This window comes from Haliotis rubra, unplaced genomic scaffold, assembly GCF_003918875.1.
Source record: "Haliotis rubra isolate DU_JTF1 unplaced genomic scaffold, ASM391887v1 Scf716, whole genome shotgun sequence".
In the NCBI taxonomy this organism is placed as follows: domain Eukaryota; kingdom Metazoa; phylum Mollusca; class Gastropoda; order Lepetellida; family Haliotidae; genus Haliotis; species Haliotis rubra.
The window spans coordinates 327,681-347,675 of record NW_025767431.1 but is presented as its reverse complement, the minus strand read 5'-3'; the positions used below and the strand labels follow the sequence as shown (position 1 = coordinate 347,675).

At 37.9% G+C, this 19,995-nt stretch overlaps 1 long non-coding RNA gene across 3 annotated transcripts in view; it reads left to right on the top strand.

Moving 5' to 3' along the window:
* LOC124259289 overlaps positions 1-19,995 on the top strand; it is a 95,926-nt gene that overhangs the window by 5,673 nt on the left and 70,258 nt on the right. For 2 of the 3 annotated variants that reach the window (XR_006893809.1, XR_006893811.1), the window contains exons 4-8: positions 60-128; positions 583-709; positions 1,111-1,180; positions 1,449-1,580; positions 1,894-2,625. This is a non-coding gene — a long non-coding RNA (uncharacterized LOC124259289). The remainder of the gene's footprint in view (positions 1-59; positions 129-582; positions 710-1,110; positions 1,181-1,448; positions 1,581-1,893; positions 2,626-19,995) is intronic. The other variant, XR_006893810.1, reaches the window with a different exon arrangement.

Below are 19,995 nucleotides of genomic sequence, written 5' to 3'. Positions count from 1 at the left end.
TGTGTACACGTTGGTATCTGGTATAACCACACGGTGTATTTGCACTGATATATTCACAGGTTAATACAGGAAAGGTACATGACACCCAGATGACGTTATCTGTCCAATCTCAACGCCAACTAAAATCAGTGAGTGAAACAAATTGATATCATCACATAAAAATTTACATTATATTATATGTGAAAAGTCACGATTGGGGAAAGATTCAGTCTCTGTGGGTTTTGTGCATTTATTCGATTAGGGCGATGATCAAGTTACATTTGAGGTTGCTCATGCGCGACACGCTGCTGAAAATAAATATGTTGTGTATTTGAAGTACAAGTGAAATATATGCATTAACACACGCGGTTCCATAAGTATGTACGGTGATGCTATCAAATAGACTATTTGTACTACGCTAGATCCCACACACCATTAACATTTATGTCGTATCAAAGGATGTGGGCATGTATGTGTATAACATTATCTCTTTATATAAATGTACAGGAAACATGAAACATTAAATATTCTAGCATTATAAATATAACAGGAACATGCGATGAACATGGTAGCATGGTATTTACACATCTATTTCATATGTAGGATATGGCAACAAAGGAAACTGAGGTCTGCAAGTAGAAAAGCCTTGTCTTCCACAACAATGCTTCGATGAAAACATAAACTGCCATTCTGTCTGTGTCAATGCAGGAGATATAGATATCAGTTCTGGGTAATAGAAATTATATATTCTTTAAGACAATTATATTTTTCTGCTCTGTAGCACAGAATATATTTATTGATTACATTCTGACTTAATATCTCCATTCTATAGATATCGGTTCTGGTTAATAGAAATTATAAATACTTTAAGACAATTATATTCTGACTTATTGATTACATTCTGACTTAATATTCTATAGATATCGGTTCTGGTTAATAGAAATTATAAATACTTTAAGACAATTATATTTTTTCAGCTCTGTAGCTAGCCTAGAATGTATTTATTATTTGCTTACATTCTGACTTAATTTCTCCATTCTTATATATTCGGATGTTCACTAATTATTCATTTCAAACTGAGACACATGTGTTATATGAATGATCACGTATGCTGGTATTCTTTGTTCACAGAATGGCCATGTGTCTTTTGGACAGGGAAAATCCTTCAAGGCGAATGTCAATGGGATATCACGGACCAACGGTAATCTTATATTCGCTGGAATAAAAGTATATTATTCAAGTTGATATTCTGCTGAACGGTATGCTTGGTCTGTGTACTGGATACAGATGGTCACGATAAATGTCAATGGATCAAGTCAAGACTTTGTTGTCATCATTGATCCCACTTTAAGCAAAGAATGTGTAGCATCAATGTGCCCTATATGTTCATGTGTTTGTTCTCAACGATATTAACGTTATGAATGAAAACAGTACCTATTTCGATTGGAAAAAATATTTTTGTTTTGCAGTGGTCGCCGACCACGTGCCTGTACTCGTGGTTATGATGTATTGCAGTCGTCACTGCGGCATTTGGCTCTTGTGTTTTATCATTCATCTGACAAAGACGAAGAGGTGTTTCTGGCTACAGCAGACTCAACCAGGTGGGAATGTTCACCGGTATATGTCACAGACTAATACCCTGGCACTTGTACCGAACATTCCTGAATGCATAATGTTATTGGACACTATGTTATTGTTATAGCACACCTATGCACATGAAGTATGTGCTTGATGCATATATTACATATCCTGTCACCATACGTTTCTGTGGCTGAGTCTCAGGCTAACACTGCCTAGTAGACATGCTTAACATGGTAGATCTTATAACAAAGACACACGGATCCTGATTGCATGAAAACACACACTTAATGATAGTAGAATGTATTGATTGTCGTTGTTTTGTTTGTTCCCCAGAACAACTGGCGAAGGGAATCCTCTTACCCAGCCGTGGACGACTGTCAGTGTGAAAACATGACACAAGATGCATCTATTTCACAAAAATCACCGCAATGTGAAAATAAATTAATAAATAAAATGTATCAGTATGTGCTTATATTTTTTCTTCTGAAACACAACACATGCACACGACGTAAAACAATATGTAATCATATTTTGTACAAATTACGTAAAGTACTTTACTTTACTTTTCTTATGGACAAATTAATAAAGTAACTTGACATAATATTCAGCTTATGAGTAACCATCGAGTTACTTCCCTTTCAAAGGTCACGACATCATGGAGATGTGTCGCACTGGGCGTGACATGGTTTCAAGTACTGCATTGCCTTGAGTGCATGATGGAGTTTGTTTTAGATGATAATCGTTGTTCTCTGGCTTTGACGTGTTTTATTATCACAATTCGATGCATCGTTTGCGAATATCAGAAGTAGCTCTGTTGGGTATTTCATCGAAACTACGTACCGGAAATTATGTTGCACATTTTATTATTGGCAGCAAACTCAGTAATTAATTTCGTTAACTCATCAATATTTCACAGATAAGTATCGATTTTATTCTTATATTTGTGAGACTGCAAGGAACTTTGCGTGAAGTAAATTATATTTATGTCAAATTATAAATCTCGTCATCATGTGACAATTTCGTAGTATACAATGTAGCACAAGGGATTACACAGAACCTGCACAGGTAGGCAGTATACGCTTGTATCTGATCAGATCATTCCGAGCTGAAACTGGTTTGCACAGCAGATGTCTCGAACGTGTCAGGGTTAACATGCATTGATCTGACCTAATGCAACTGTTAATAGTTCATATTTTGAAGGTGGTGTTGCATTGTCCTGAGTTGTGCACACTTCACCGACCTTGACCCAGATAAAGTAATGCCAGCTTGCTCTTCTGTACAGTCGATAGTATCGTATAATGCAGGCCTTACTGAAGTGCGAGATTGTGTTACAAATCGTGCTATGTGGAATGCAATTTAGAATGTATTTGACACTCAGCATTTACGGTTTTGTGTACTGAGAAAATTGACACATATGGTAGTTATAATTCAATTATATCCCAGTTATATAGCGGCGTCTTCAGAGTGTTGGACAAGTTGAAAAATGCGAGTCGATTCACACCGCCAGGGATTCACAGTTTAAGGTGTCCCCATGAGAGACAAGTTCGCTTCAGGTTTCACCTCGTTATCGCGAGACCTTCAGCTTCATTAGTTGTGCTTAAAGCCCCGCATCTTTTGATGCCATTACATTGACAGAAAGGTGTTCGTGTCAGAAGTCTGATATTGATAAGACTGAATATTTTATTCAGATTAAGATAATAGACACAATGATTTAACACTAGATAACACCTGATTATAGTTATCAAATATATCGATTTTAATCATCAGTTTATCGTTTGTAGCAATGATATGAGTAGCCAGACTGTGTCAACACACTTACTACATGACCTCGAAATTACGATGTTCTGTAAAAGAAACGTGACTCCTCTCAGATATCCCGTATTCCAGAATTTAATATTGTTACTTTCTAAAACGCGTTGGAGCTCGATGGTATATTTTAAGAAAAACATTGAAAAATGTGTTTGGAGGAGAACAACAACAAAACATATGGACCTTTTAGTATTTACGGTTTCTCTTAAAACATCTAAGAATGGTCAAATTCGTATTCTTGTTACAATATTTACATTGCCTTGTAATACACATACATACTATTGCATACACAGATACATATCTTTACCACAAAACGCGTTTGATTCATTGACACATATTATACACCAGTCATGTATCACACAGTTCATGCATATTTAATCCGATTACATGAAGCATTCACAGTCTACCTTCACTGAACATTCATAATTTACATCATTTAATAAACATTTGTCATTTCATGAGTTTTTAATTGCTTTGAAATTGTAATAGATTTACAACATTTGAAACATGTATGTCAACGAGTGTGTGCAGATGACTAACGAATATATTCATTAACTCCTCTTTTAATATAAATGATAATATACACTAAAGGTATTGTTTATCAACACGGTATTTACCCTGATCTCTCACATAGTCCCGATTAAAGGGAATGTGGATGTTGTCCCAACATCATATTGATGACTAAGCATCGTATAAAATAACTGCTTCAGTCAACATCCTGTTTCTAGTGTTTAACCTTGTATGCCTGTGAGTGGCAATAACCATCGTATACCCTTGTATAGTGATGACAAAGCATCGTATAAAACAACTGCTACAGTCAACATCCTGTTTCTAGTGTTTAACCATGTATGCCTGTGAGTGGCAATAACCATCGTATACCCTTGTATAGTGATGACAGTATGAATACATGACTTGAGTAAGGAACACACTAAACAGGTGGTATACACCATAGTGTGACGATTGTATTCTGTTATGATATGTTGACTTGATTAAAGCATTACAAACATGTAGACGTGAGACATGATGACAACAATAATGCTTTGTCACGGGAACATAATATGAATGTAGATAACGACCTTACGTCCTTCCAGGTTACCTTGACCTAACCCGGGTGTACTTTCAACATTCCTGGTATTTCAGATAGCCCTTCCGCTTCCCCCTCTGCGGAAGGGCTTTCGTTATCTTATGGGAAATACCAGGAGTGTTGAAAGTGCACATTCTGTTTTTCTGTGAACTAAAAACTCAACTTCCTTGATTCGTAGTCCTTGACCTTCCAACATATCACGCCTATTTCCATTGAAATAATATACTTCTTCTTTGTATGGTATGACCCACATTAATCATTATTGAAAAGTGATCTTTTCTCGAAAGATAGCAAAAACGAGATATGAAGAGTAAAACACTTCTACAGTCCGTTTGAGTTCATTTGAGACCGGTGAATTGCTCACTAAAACAAAATCTAATAATTGCAACAAAACCAAATTTTGCACAGTCACATAAAATCGACATGCCATTCTTATGATTTCTCTCATAATTTTGGACACCCGAATAAAAAAGTTGTTTTACAAACGATCATTATTTTGTTGTCGCTTTTCGCTATTCTATACGAGGGGTGACCACTTGCTGGTAGAACAGCCAGGGTGCGAGTTGTTCGTGTGAACTTGAAATTTCACCACACACGCTTCTTGATTACCTGACTGTTTTGTATTAATTCATCGGTCTCAAATGAAATCAAACGGACTGTACCACTGATTTGTAATGTGTTGTGGTATATTCCTAACGACTGTTCGAACTAAATTTATCATTAGCTCCTCCCCACTGAATAACCACTACTTTGTTTCTGCACTATGAAAGTCTTGTTGTCTGTCAATTATATTCCACAATGTATATTTCAACAATAAGCCGTAGGTTTTCAGTTATACATTAAAGATCGTATACTGCTACAAGTAGATGACAACGGGACAGCTTTAAACTTCAACAGCTTAAGTATTAGTATGTATCAGTGAATAATGTTTGTATTTTATTCAACCGTTCTTCAGCAGTAACTGTCGGTATCGACAGCAACATCTGAGAGGGCGGGGCTTTATTCGTAAGCTCATACTACCTTCTGGCTTGTTGAGCACATATGCACGTCCGCATAAATGTTCTGCCATGCGATGAATCACAAGGATAATCACTGCACCTGGTTGTTCTTATCTCGTTGTTACTGTCACAAGTGGGTAAAATAAATTGCTTACTATTGTATGTAAGGAACATCCTGGTCTATACAACCGTAAGCCATGATACATGTTTTTCTTTTCTTTTCAAAGTAAACAGGTTGGATACACAAGGTATATACCCCGACTCGATACTCACAAAGGCAAATATTGTTTTCTTTTGTAAATCTTTAAATTTTGACAAATGGTTCTTGCTAAGAGTAATTCTTGCGTATTTAAGAGTTAAGAAGACTCATCTGAGATCTGAATATGTTTAGCACATGCCATAGGGTATTGAAGGAAATAAGGTTTTGTTGTGTGCCAGTTACATTATATACCATTCCAAAGTTTATTTCAGCATTATGACATAGGTTTTCAGTTTTATGTCATGTTTAGTGAGCCATAAAGACCCACGATATGTCTCTTCCTCAATGGTACCTAAACCCTTACAAGCAAGTGGGTGGCGACATTTACGAACCGCAAGTGTATCTATTCATGAAGAAATATATTCCTATCTTGTAAAACCTAAAAACAGAATAATGCATTCTTACATAGCTAACAATGTGTTTTAACCGGAACTGAAAAGGAAATAGAACCATCTTTCTCCTGAAATGCTGCAGATTTTCAAAGTATCAAGAGTGACCTACTAATTACCTGATAACACACATTGCTGTCATCAAGTCATCTTGACACATCATCAGCTGACGTTCATATGAGTAATAATAATAATATGATAAGCAGATTAACTTAATACATGATTCACATGACTGATATCAAATCCAGGTAAGTCATACTATCTTATCTGTGTATTTGTTTAAGATAGGAAAGTACACAATGTATTCGGCGAGCCTTGGTTAACATCCCAAAGGCTGTGGAGAATTAAAGCGGGTTATGCATCGTATGCACTCAATAATTCTGAATGGGTTCTGAAATGGAGATAGATATCCACTTCACGAAATACACCAGGTGATACTTTAGTTTGTATAGATATGAGGCAATATGTAGTGTGATATTTTCACACATATGTATGCCAAGATTGTAGGTATATTATGTTACAACTACGAATAAACATGCTGGTTGGTTAACATATGTTCTATTTGGGTATACCCCAAAAAAGTTCTAGAATCTGTACTTTACTGACAGAGTGTAATCCCAAATAGAACATATGTTACATTTGACCACTTTCTAAAATGGCATTGTGTATTTCATGCTGATTGTTTGCATTTCAAAATCACCAAGCGTTTGGACGTCAAGAAAGTCAATAAGTGAACAGAAGCATGACTGTATTTCTTTCTGATATAAAAATTTCACAAAGCAAAATGATGTGGCTGTCAGTGTCAAAAGCATACTTCTTTCGAAAGTTTATTGGGTGATGTGACTTTCATACAAAGTTGTTAAGCAGAGCTTGATTCAGCATGACTGGTGATTATACTGTGTTTATGATAAATCGACTTCATTCGACAAGAAAAAAACATCGAACTCTTTCAAATAAATATTAAAGTCATCTCTGGAGATCAGTCAGCTCGATGACCTCTCAACAAAGAATGTCAACAAGATGGACATTTTTGAATGATCAAACGCTGTCGTTTCACTAGTAGAACCAACCAATCCTGTACTATTTCTGTCTTGATCTATTTTAGTTAAACATTACATAACAGAGTAGTAATCAATCTAAGGTTAATTTGAAATGCAGTTTTCTTGTAAAAGGCATTTGTTTTATTTATTATGGAATGTAATAACTTCTTGTCGTATACACCTGGAGCATTGGTTGGGCTATTTTACAATGTTTGTTTCTTCCGAAGGCTTATTCCTCGGGATAAATGTTCGGGTGTTGGCGTGGGCGTGAGTTGCAGCAGTAACCTCGTCTACCGTAATTCTTGACAATTTCAATTTCACAAATGATCGGGTAAATACGCTTAGTCATTCTTCGGGTGTGCGGTCCTTAGCCATACACAGGCAATATCACGGTTGATAAAATCCTGTCTGGGCTTCTGATTCCGACAATAACCTAAGTTGTACTGATTCTAATGTCTCAAAAGGGCATTGTATCTGTACCAGTTTTCATTAAAACACGTCTATACTTCAAATGATATGTATACGTGTTCTTAATATGAGGAGAGACACTACTGAACAACTTTGACAGCTTAGTGTATTCCTGTGCTAAGGTCTTAAACGTAACACACGTATGACCAAGGAATCTGTTTTTCTGTAGCTGAAAAGGCATACATCTTTCCATGAGTGACATTTAACTCGTGCAATCATAAAATGTTTAGATAATTTTAAAATAAACTTTAATTATTACTCTCTCTCTTTTGCACTTGCAAAGATAATCATTAGAATGGAAGTATTTCTCTTGGAAGATTCAGAGAATATATAACCACCAAAATAATATCTATTGCCCGACCTGTCATCTTTACAGTTAGGTCTTTCTGGATTCGCAGGCATGACTTTACCATCCCAAATGTGCCGTGTTTATTTCCGTTAAAGTAATCTGTTTGTTGCTAAATCGACTAAATCGCTAACAACCAGATTATTCCATAAGGATCATTTCTCAAAAGAGAACAAAAACGAAAAAATAAATGAAAACACTTCTGAATTATGATGCTATCGAGGTTTATTTCCCATAAGCCCTGACTTGCACGTCACACGTCTTTTGCCCTGGACGTTTATTAAATGTCCATTGAAACTCTCGTGGTTAAAATGAAGTGTGCAGCCCCCCCCCTCTTTCTTAAAAAAATATATCCGCCCCTGCTATGGCTGTCTAAAGATAATATATTATATTACAACATCAAATGCCGATGGAATAGCTTTAAACTTGAAGAGCTCAAGAATAATTATGTATGTATGTGTAATTGCATTTTATAATCAATGATTATTCAGCTTCTTTTGTCGGTGTGGATGGCAACAGCTTACATGGCGGTTCTTTGTTCGTAGGTTTATACTATCTGCTGACCTGCTGACTTGTTGAGCTGTACATGTACGTATGCACGTCAACATAATGTTCTATCATGCGATAAATCACAAGGATAATCACTGCACGTGGTTGTTTGTATCTTTATCTCGTTGGTACTGTCACAAGTGGTTTTAAAATACTCACTGAGTTATTATTTAAGGAACTTCCTGGTTTCTACAACCGAAAGCCGCGCACACAGTTTTGGGGTTGTTTTTTTCAAAGGGTAGTACAAGTATCCTGTCTGGTGATACACAATCTGAAAAAAAAATCATTTCATGCTCATAAGCAAGTTCACAAGGTCAGTAGTAGGTATGTCCACCTTGTGCACTGATACAAGTCTGGTACTCTCAGCTAAATAAGGCAACCAAACGTCAGCGAAAGTGATGGGGAAAATCATTCCATTTGCTGTAGATGATTCGCATAACGTGAACGTCGCTCCATTTCATCCCAGGAGTGTTCAAAGGGGGACAAATCAGGGGATCCTGCCGGCCAAGATAACGGATGAACATTTTGTCTGATGAGGATACTGCTGTACAGCTAGAGTAACGCGTGGTCTGCTCTACCGGAGACGTCGACGTCGGTGATTTGGGGTCAGAAATGGCCGTCGCGTTGGGCGTCTTGCACGGATGCCGTGGACTCGTAAACGTCGTTGAACTGTTTTCGAAGCTACACCTATGTTGACAGGTATGGTACAGGCTGTAAGTTTTGCTGCCAGGAACCTGTGCTAGGGGTACATGGTTCGAATCTATCGGTCTTGAATAGTCACCGGTGGGCGGCCACTTCGGTCTATAACTTGATTGTTTTGCTGGTAACGTCCCCACAACTGCCAATGGAGTTACTGTGAACGTGGAATATAAGAGCAACGTCACGCTGTGAGGTACCAGATTGAATTATACCTGCAGCTTTCCATCTCCCACTTTTCCCGAGGCTTGGCATGTTGCAGTTTCTCCAGAACGATGGATAGATATGTTTCTCTTACTTCTACACGGCTTAAGACTGCATTGACTGGAAACAATAAGCGTCTGATCTTCATGCCGTTTAAAGCATACAATGCAGGCCATTTCCAAGACTATATCATGCTTCTTGCCAACTTCGTGCAGTTCGAACAACTACTTTATATTCTTGTGAGCCCAAAAGACCTAAGACTATGTTATGACTATGTGAATGATAGTCAAAGACTACATGTCAGTGCGAGTATAGTGAGTGAGTGAGTTAAGATTTTAAGTTACATCGGCAATATTGGGAAAATAGCATAGCATCACTGATAATATTGCATGTATCACCAAATGTACAATGAAAGTTATACCCTTCTATTTCGCTTTTGTGAACACACGTATTGCGCTTTTTAATGGATTATATGTCAGGCGCCATGCGTGTAATGCACATACGACAAATGCCCTTTGTATGTATTATTGAATGCCTGTTGGATTATTGGAAAACACGATCTTTACATAACCGCTGATCATGATGTAATCTGGGCTCATGGGGACATGCGCTTGCAAGATACTATTTTCTCAATCCCCTCCAGAACATTCCATACCATGCTGGATTAGTCTATATCAAAACGTGCTGGGGCCAGATTATGCATGGTTAGATTGCACATACACGTATATAAGACGAATAATACAGTAACTATATATAATCAGTATATATAATCATAATATGTTTCTTTGTATATATTTGAAATACATTTCTTTTGAAAAACACCTATACAGATCTAATCGAATAATATCGACTAAAGGACATGTGACAGCTGAAGCTGCAGGTGCACAGCGACTATCAACCTAACTCTTAGTCATCTCTACACCTACGCCATTTGTAACGTTCCCATTCATGACAGGCTGTTGCCACAGCGACAACGCCTGGTGTCACCACTTTTTTACGGTGATAAATTCACATAAATATCACCAAAGGGAATCTGTATCTGGAAATATTCGAGGAGTCTTAACTTAAAAAGTAGTTTCTTAAACATTTGACTGCGATATTAATGAAGTGCTGGCGGACTCCATGTGTCCATTCAATGTTTTATATCTATGTAATTTAATTTTAAATTCAATTTGCCTTGACTTCTTTGCAGAAATTGTTGAATGTTATGCTACCTCCTTTCAGCGAGCGGATTTCCTCTAAAATTAGCATTGTAGATATGCTATATCATTATGAGTAGCGAAAAGACTCGGATGAGTTGTCTCCCAAATATAGTCTTCGCTTTTCCTAAACACATGGGTGACAATATTTGACGTCACATTTCCACATACAAACAGGACGTTTGGTAGGCCTCACTTCCTGATCACAGCCAAGATCACTAGTGCGGTATAAGCATGCAACACTCAACATGCCCCTCGACAAACAGACACAATCCACAACGCATTTTACGTGTTTCCAAACACGTATTTCAGTAATGGGCTAGCTAGCAAGTCAAATGATTAGCTCGTTACACAGAGGTATGTGTTCGAAACCCTCACTGATTATACTGGCGAGAATACCGTGGAAAAAGTCAAAACTTTCGAATTCACAAGAGATGATTGAAGTCATATATAAAGGCGAAAGTTATTTTCGTTGTCATAGGGATTTCTGCCAAAAGCGGAATCCTTTTTTTAATCCGACTACACCGCTTTAGGCATGAGCTAAAACACTGATGTCGCGAGGTATTATAGAAAAGGTGAACTTATTCTGACCACTGGTGACGCCAGCCACAAACATACACAAGGGAGAAACTGACATATGAACAATTCGGCAACTTTTCTTAAGCACTTGAAATGTGTCATAAATATTAGCAAGATCAATACTTCTGGCAGGCACACAGAGACATATATAATTGTTGGAATAGGGAATGTCTATCACATATTGATAATTCGATGAAAGACTGAAAGAAATTCAGTAATGGCTTTAATTCTCTCCTAGTACAAACATATCTTATACATTGTACATCACTGTATTCAGTACCTCAAATTGAAAATAATGTTCATTTAAATTACTCTGTGCATGATCTAGATTTCAAGAAGCGTACACCCTTAATAAACATATTTATATCCTATCCTGATAGTATCCTTATACAGAAATAAGTAAAATCTGCTTACAATGTCAAACTTGTAAGTGCAAGTTAACTCGAATGGAAATATACAAAATTATTCCATTTCTAATAATTTTGTTTTTATACAAAAACGTCATGCATCTCCATTGTCAAATATCAAATGCGTCATCCTACGGCCTGTAGATGTAGTGTACATGGTTACAATCCTTCACGATTCACAGACCTTTATCCTTTAACTGTCCTACATAAGTAGGCGTGTCATGGATCAGAATGGTACTCTGAATCAATACTCCACACCTGGTAGTTAGTCATAACGTTGATGAAGTCAATGAGAGCGTCTGTGTATTGGCATCATGACGTTACAACTTATTACAACTAAAAGCATTTTCCAGGGGAAAAGATGCCATGCTGCTAACACTTTATATTTACACTGTGTTCTAATATGCGGCTTTTGATTTTACTGTGTCCTGAAAAACGTTCATACAATAATAAATAAACGGGACATAACAATTTCAATGTTCATAAAAATCTCTGCTTACATCATGATTCCTGTTTTATCACATTCACGTATTCATGAATGACCATGAAAAAGAGATGGAAGCAGGTGTTCGGGGGAAGGTTTACATATCCTGCCCAGACTGTGGTATATCAAGTTTCCACACCTGGTGTCAATCGTTAACCTGAAATGGCACAGGATGATTGTGTTCAGTTCAGAATATTACTTGCATCTCACCTTCAAAATCAATTCACGATGAATAATTAATGATTAGTTACGTTCCGTGTTGATCGATATGTTTAATCAAAACTAGTACAAGCAGACACCTATAACTGCACACAACGTAAATGTGAGAGAATCTTGAACAAGACGTTTAACCCCATTGTAGCACAACATTGTGATTTCATTTTTCCCGTTGCGTGTCCCAAGGTGTGATTGTGTGAAGCATGTTAGACACTGCTGTCCGCATTATTCCTGCAAAATGCTCGCTGATTCGGTTTTCAATGAGAAACAACGCACTATGTACTCAGTGCACAGAGGTTTGGCCTAACGTTGATTAAATGTATTTCTAAACGTTTGAGGGAACGCTCCAGAACAAATGTGTCGTACGTAAGACGACTCAACTACATTTATACCAGTTAAGTATAGATCGGTGACGTCAGATTACAATGTATGTCAGTTGCCCCGAGAGACAGCCAGATCTCACAGCATGCACCACATACATCAGGATAGGGGACTGCTCGTTAATTTCTATGTGAATATCCGGGTGATGAGACATTAAACGATTTTGTATTGTGCGTAAAACGCCAATATTTTCAAATACATTTTCAGAAAATACCCCCAACAGCTCCACATGGAAAACGGAACCACAAACGAAAAAGTTTATAGACCACAGATCCTTTATTTACCATATTAAGTCACATCAGTATACCATGATCGTTATCATTGTATCTATGGTACTTTGATGTATATGATAATCAGTTACATTTACTCTAGTGTTAACAATGCATGCCTGGAAATTGTTTTATCAGAGATTGTTGGTTCTTTATACAGAACAAACTTTATGGATAACAACTTTTTATTCGTGAGTGTGACGTTTCACTCACGAATAAAAAAAAGTTGTTATCCATAAAGTTTGGTCTATATTGTACTTCCCAACTTCAAAAATGCCACTCAAAGAAGTTGTTGGTTCTTGATCGTACTTTGATTTCATCAAATATACCAAAAATATAGTACCTGTGAGAATACCCGGCATTGTGAATAAAAGAGTAAATGTGACAAATTTATACCACAGTCCAGAAAAGGAAGAGACTTAGTTACCTACCGGAGCTTTACTTTGCAGTAGATACAGGCATTTGTAATATCGATAACGGGCATACTGAACAAACAGTTGTTACGGCTGACGAATGTTACACTGTTCATCATGGTGCATTAAGAGCGCAGAGTCAGGCTGATGTAGGGACGTAATCATTTCAAACACTTTTCAGTTATATAATCGACGAATCATTCATTGCCCAAAACGGTACTGTGTGGACTGATGTTACAACAATACAAAAGAGTTCGACCTTCACCAGTAGAAAACATGTAAACTTTAGGGTAGCGTGAAAGTCACTCTCCTCCTTCAACAAATCATATGTCACGTTTGAAATAAGACAGCATTTGCCAATTTCTGCTGTCCCCCGCCGTGATATTGCTGGAATATTGCTAAAAGGCGGCGTAAAACCCAACTCACTCACTCACTAAGACAGCATTTCACAGGAACGCTACATTAATAGGAATACTGACATTTATGAAACACCATTGTACTGTACATTCCAGACCTGTGGAAGCCGGTTCGCATGACCACATGAATGGATGGAGGAGATAATGCATTACCCGAGTGCCCATCCATCTTTCGACCCGTGAAGATCCGGGGTAGAATAGGTCTTCAGCAACCCATGCTTGCCATAACAGGCGACTATGCTTGTCGTAAGAGGCGACTAACGGGATCGGGTGGTCAGGCTCGCTGACTTGGTTGACACATGTCATCGGTTCCCAGTTGCGCAGATCGATGCTCATGCTGTTGATCACTGGATTGTCTGGTCCAGACTCGATTACTTACAGACCGCCGCCATATAGCTGGAATATTGCTGAGTGCGGCGTAAAACTAATCACTCTCACTCACTCACACCATCCATCTTTCACGCATTTAACTGCAATTGTCTATAAAAGTCTCGGTTTCTGAATATCATGGTTATTACGGATGCACTGGTTTAATTCCAACTATCAACTCAAGTGTGGTTATTTTCACTGAACACTGTATTCATTAGACAGAGAAGAGAAATCTATACTACTGGGAATAACCATAGTATGTACAACATATACATAACAGTTAACAAAAGCGAGTCAATTGTATGATTTCGACCATATCATAAGCATGCGTTTATGAACCACAATCAAATAATTATACAAGCTGTTCGAGCAGCACTGCCTCATCGGTGGAACTTGTCATAAACGCATACAAAGGCTAGTCAATTGTCCAACTGAAGAAAATCGAGAATGTATGGTACAAGTCAAATTGGGAATTGCATGGGGCAGTATTTCTGTCTGTGATGCGTCTAAGTTTGAAATGATTCCTCCACATGTCTTTCATAAACGTGAGGGCATGATGAGAAATCTATACTACTGACTGATGGTTAACGATTTCAATCCGTTTTAACCACTCAAATAATTATACCAGCTGTTCGAACTGCCTCATTGTGGGTTTCGGGAAGATGGGAATTGCATGGGCAGCGAATGTCTTTCACAGTGACTGATGGCGTCAATCCGTTAATCTGGACCCGTGAATGACGTGAATGCCCGTGAATGACAAAGAGCGATTGTGCCAACCTACCGAAAATGTATCCGCTTCAACACAAGGATCTATCGCTGAAACTACGTTAGAGGAATAAATCCTAAAACACGAGAGTCTGAAACAGATTATAAAACTGATCTATCATTTGATATAATGATCTTTTGTAGGGGCACGTTAAATCTGCTTTCAAAATCAACATTTTGAATTTCTCTGACTTCAACCATTTGGTACATGATTTCTAATTTATTGTGAATAATGACGTTTATTTGCGTTGGGTTTATTTGATGAACATAATGTGACAAAACCCTTCCTAGGAGAAATGTCTGCTAAAAGTAGCGCCAGCTGCATCAATGCACTTTCACATTGGCCTTTGAATTCCTGGTGTAGAGTTAACTGCAACAACAATAGGCTGTCACCGTGAAGCAGGGCATTTAACGTAAAGTAAAGTCAAAATGTCGGCGCTGTTACTCAAACGCTGCTCCTAGATTATCCGAATTGCATTAGAGTATCGCACAGGTCAACATTGAAATGTGCATTCTGAAAACTAGGTCTCGCAATTTCCTACATAAAGAATTATTTAAAGACCGATGTATTCATCACCAAAGCATATAGCATGACAGCTTAGTTAGGTCTTCGAATGGCATTTAGAAGTGATGCACATAAGGAAGATAATTGTATGGATGTGTATTCTTTATTATGAGGATCATAACGTTTCGGAGCATAGCCTTACTCCTTCATCGGGTGAATGCCTCATAGCATTAATCCACCTGATAAATGAGTAAATACATAATCCGAAACGTTGTGTTCCTCATAATAAAGAAGTTAACATCTTCCTTAGCTTAGTTGGGATCACATTTTACGACATTTTAATCACCAGAAATATTTCTAGGTTCAGAGAAACGACTTGGAACTCAGCCAAGTGGGAATTCCGGTTTAAGGAATGGGGTCACTTTACTCATATGTGATGTGAGAGGTAGTAGTGTATTTCAGTCAGTCAAATGATAAATAAGGAAATGTTCATGTATAATGCAGTTAGCAACTGCAAGTGTGGTGTTGGGATGAGGTGCTCGCCTATAATAAACATAAAACCAAAACGCTTTTCATATTCATAAGCATCCTAAGCTAAAATCATAAAAATAATTAGATTCCAACTATATCGTGCTCAGGATTTTATGAATCACAGTCAAATAGTGATACTACCTGTTTACAAAAAGAATGAGCCTATTCTGCAGGTCACAAACACAAACAGAAGCAAGTCAATTAACTTCAATCCAAAAGTTGCCCAATTTGTATACAATAATTCCTGAAACCCGGTCAACGGAATTAAGTGGGTTTATATCTATTAAATTTATGAATTTGGTCATATCGTTTGCATGTAACGATAAACAACATCGCATCGTCCGAAACATGAAATATGCACTCACGCCACATTCTTCAGCCAATGAGCAACGCCTATGATAATTTGGGGTTTCCCCTTGAACGTTATTTTTAGCTCTTACGCAATCGTTTGTCTTTCTTCAACTTTCTACTAAAAGACATTGTCACATACATTTATAACATCTTTGTATATACATTGGTGTTACCAAGCGTGAATGATATAATCAATATACGTTCAGTATACGTGTGATGAAAAATCACCTCATTGAAACAAAAAGCGCTTTAGCCTGACATTTATTGTAAGCTTCATGCGAATAATGTGCGATACGCTCACAAATCGTGACTCCATTGTGCACTATAACCCGTACTGGGCCGTGACCTTGACACAAAACTCACGCTACTATACAACGCTTATCACATGCAGTGTTTGTTTAGCAAGCTACGTGTTGTCCGTACAATGAAGATATTCTCTGCAGACTTGCGGAGAAAGATTTCAGAAGATATTCAGTTAGAATGTACGTGGGTCACGTGGTACTTCAGGTCTACCAGTCACAAAGAATGACTCGATAACTACCTTTTAGCATTTCAGCTGCGAGATCTCTTGAATACAATGTTATACCCGTGTGCAGGTTATTATACATTTAAGAAATTGTGTGAATCAGATCACTTTTATAGTACATTAGTCTGAAAGCATTTGACAAAACAAGAGGAACTCAGGGTAACCTCCACTTACTATTCCAGGTCCAGGCTACGATTAAATTCACAAATATGTGCTCAAATCAAAACTTTGACTCAATAAAGGATGGTTATAAAGAAATAAATTCTGGTTCTGTTCAAAATCTATTGCATGAACAATCCACATGTAATCTAGTTCTACGTTGACAACAGTAAGTATATCTCTTAGTTAGAAACTCGTGACGAACGTAAGCATTGGTTGAGTGTTGAGAACTCAGGCATTATATATGTACAGGTTTCAGGACGTGAGTCTGGTTCGCAGCCAGTGAGGACTGGTGTTGATTCTGGAATTCCACTTTCCAAGAGCAGGGGAATTTATTTCCAGCTCGATGGCTTATGGTGTGAGATAGAATAACCAATCACTGCAGCTCATTGTGGTCAATATGTGACCGAGATATACCCACAGACAGCACATGTCTGCTGTTCATTGCTCTGATTTGACGTAGGTCAGGGGTTAGATCAGGGATGGGGAAAGAAATGTGGAGGTTGTCGCTTATAGTTATGTTCATCAAAGACTGCCAAGCAACTAAACTTTTAGTCTATTTGTAGCTCTTACGTACCCCAGTGACTGAAATCGTGACTGTCACCAAGACAACTATGGTAATAAAACGTGTTCGTTAATCTTGACCATCTACAAATCGGCATCGATATGGTAACAGATTCCAAACAGAGGATCTGGCGGAATAAATACACTCAGTACTAAGTGGTCATTTATTCATTTCAGTAGTGTGGAATCGTGCAAGCCCACTCAAAGGACGTGGAATGTTTAATTATCCAAAATATGTAATCACTGATAAACGTTTTGGGTATTTGTTTATAATACATCATCATACATTTTAGTCATTTGTATACTGGAATAAGTAATAGTGTGTCATTAAAACATGAAATATATGTCAGTCATCAGTGCTCTTTCTTATACCAATGAGGCATGCATGTCTATGCTAATTTGGGGGTTCACCTACAAAGTTTATCTTAAAATCTCACGCCATTGTTTGTCCTTCCATGTCTTTCTAATGAAGGAAATTGAATGTATAACATCATTTTGTTATCTAGTTTTGAGAACTGTTATTTTCACTTGGATGATTCCATCATTAATACACCAAGATAACGTAATGATATGAAACTATATATAAGGAGTCTTGTACAGCGGTGACGGCAAAGGCAGCTGCGGAATTTATGCCTTGAATAATTTGTTTCAGTGTATGTGTGCGTATGCGTGTGCGTGCTTGAGAGATAGATGTTTCGGGCACTTTTTCAGCAGTACCATCGTTTGATGTCTAAATGTCCGACAAGAAACATGTGTCATTGAATCGCCATAAACCAGTGATGATATCAGGTATCCGTAAGACGGTTAGTGTATCTTATCCAACCAGTGAAAAACGTCATTACACACGCAGAGGCAAGTCAATGTAGCTCCTTTTCCCATTTAGCACGATTACATGAAGTCAACAAGGCATTAATACAACACAAATATTATCCCATTGGATGACATACACAAGAAACAGAGAGTGGTTAAGGAACAAATATCTTATTGTGCCCACAAAGCATATTTACAGGTTTGTACAGTCTTAATATTTTGTATATTGGGTAAATGTCAATGACACCAGTCCCCTAATTCCAAAACATAATAATATAACAATTGGGCGAGCATATTATAAATGTACAGAAAGAACAGCTCAGGTATATCAGATGAGTCTGCTGCTAAAATAATTTGAATTAAATATGAAGCCAGCCAACATCAAACACAATGTTGAATACAACAAAGCTAAGGTTTAGTTATGAATTGATGTTGAGGTCCTCACAGATGGCGTCACCACTCAAATCAGCAATGGACATACATAGAGTTGTAAGTTGGATCTAATTTGCTGAAAAAAATTCGATACACAAGGTTCTTTCAATGCAGCATATAGCAGATTCTTAGATTCGTCAGATTTTTCAGATGACTTGGTTTCTCGGTGGACCAAATGAGAGATAACACCTGTCTCCCATCTGATGTCCTGTTCAAATATTTAAACTGTTAGTTAAGTATCATATATTTTGGACATTTGGGACATACCACGTCAAAAACTTCTTTTCCGAAGCTAATGTGTATGTCTGGTTCGCCTTTATTACAGCCCCTGTTGTCTGAACTGGCATTTTTCTTCCATCTGATCATCTGGACGAGAGATCAGAACAATGCCTCTCAGTGCAGCCCTTCCATGTCGCATTTGACCAATTTCAACCTGGTTAGAGGTCAACTGGTTTCAAGGGCTTGATGTGCGGACCGTCACCTTGGCATGTCAGAGACTGGTCAGCGTGACATGGTTCACTGGTGTGGGTTAGTGTATAAGAACATCCATTGAACTATGACGAGCTTGTGTATGTAAATCAGGAAATCCCTTTTGTTCTTTCATGACAACTACGGTGGCATCAGTTACTAGTGTATGAACGTCACCTGAAAGGAGATAAGATCATTTGACTGTAAAAGAGTCTTGCACAAAAGGTAACCGTTACACAATCAGTTGATGTGTAGACCCACTGCTGTTAAGGAGCTCTCGAGTCTCTTGATTTAAAAGTGGATATGTTTTGGCTGCTAAGCTGATACAATGTTATTACCTGCCGAGGTGGGGGATTGTTTGTTTTGTCTCATTTTTATTGTTGTCCTTTTAACACAGACATGCTGTGGAGCCTTACACCCCGAGATGAAAAATGGGGATGATGCTGAAGTATTGGGAATGAGGGTGCAGTATGGGGATGAAACTGAAGTATGGGTGATGAGGCTGAAGTATGAGGGTGGGTCTGAAGTATGGGGGATGAGGCTGAAGTATGAGGGTGAGGCTGAAGTATGGGGATGAGGCTGAAGTATGGGGATGAAGCTAAAGTATGGGGGATGAGGCTAAAGTATGAGGGTGAGGCTGAAGTATGGGGATTAGGCTGAAGTATGGGGATGAAGCTAAAGTATGGGGGATGAGGCTGAAGTATGGGAATGAAGCTGAAGTATGGGGGATGATTCTGATGTATGGGGAA